Below are 610 nucleotides of genomic sequence, written 5' to 3' on the forward strand. Positions count from 1 at the left end.
AGTCGTTAAGTCAGATTTGTTATTGAATTACGGTGTGTATTTCATACTGCTGATTCTAGCTTTTTACTACAAGTGCTTTTAGTTTCATTTATTTATGAAAATTATGTATTGTATATGTATATATATGATATATGTATATTTTTAAAATGTTATATTGTTACATAAAAATCATTTGAGGCCTTCCCCCCGAGACAAGAGTCAGTCTAAGTCTGCTCACCTTCGTTTTGTGGCGTTCCCTCCTCCCTCCTGTACTATAGCGTACTATAGTAAGGGTGTCTGGGTCTTCCCTTAGGAATAGGGCAAGTTGCTCGGTCATTTTGGGGGGGCAGAGAATAGAACCGATGCTCCTCCACATACATGAAAGAAGCCAGTAAAGGATGTTCAGGCATCAGCCATGTCCAACTGCAGGGAGATGGCAGGACAGGACAGAACATGCTCTTAGCTGACTGACCATTTCAGTGATTTAAGGCAAGTAGGTCTGCTGAGTGATAATAAAATAAAAAAGAGATTTTTTCTATTGACGTGTGAGAAATGATATGTAAGAAATTATATAACATTTATGATCCTAACTGAGAAAAAAACATTATAGTCAAATTTCCAGCTTTTTTTT

The 610-nt window shown here is 36.7% G+C and overlaps 1 protein-coding gene across 1 annotated transcript in view; it reads right to left on the bottom strand.

Annotated features, from left to right (window-relative positions):
* Positions 1-227: 227 nt before the first annotated feature.
* LOC102205212 (calpain-5-like) overlaps positions 228-610 on the bottom strand; it is a 2,499-nt gene continuing 2,116 nt past the window's right edge. The window contains exon 5 of the mRNA XM_005749781.1: positions 228-402. The gene's annotated coding sequence lies outside the window, so the exon portion shown is untranslated. The remainder of the gene's footprint in view (positions 403-610) is intronic.

This window comes from Pundamilia nyererei, unplaced genomic scaffold, assembly GCF_000239375.1.
Source record: "Pundamilia nyererei isolate P.nyererei 1_Seehausen unplaced genomic scaffold, PunNye1.0 scaffold00254, whole genome shotgun sequence".
Lineage (NCBI taxonomy): Eukaryota > Metazoa > Chordata > Actinopteri > Cichliformes > Cichlidae > Pundamilia > Pundamilia nyererei.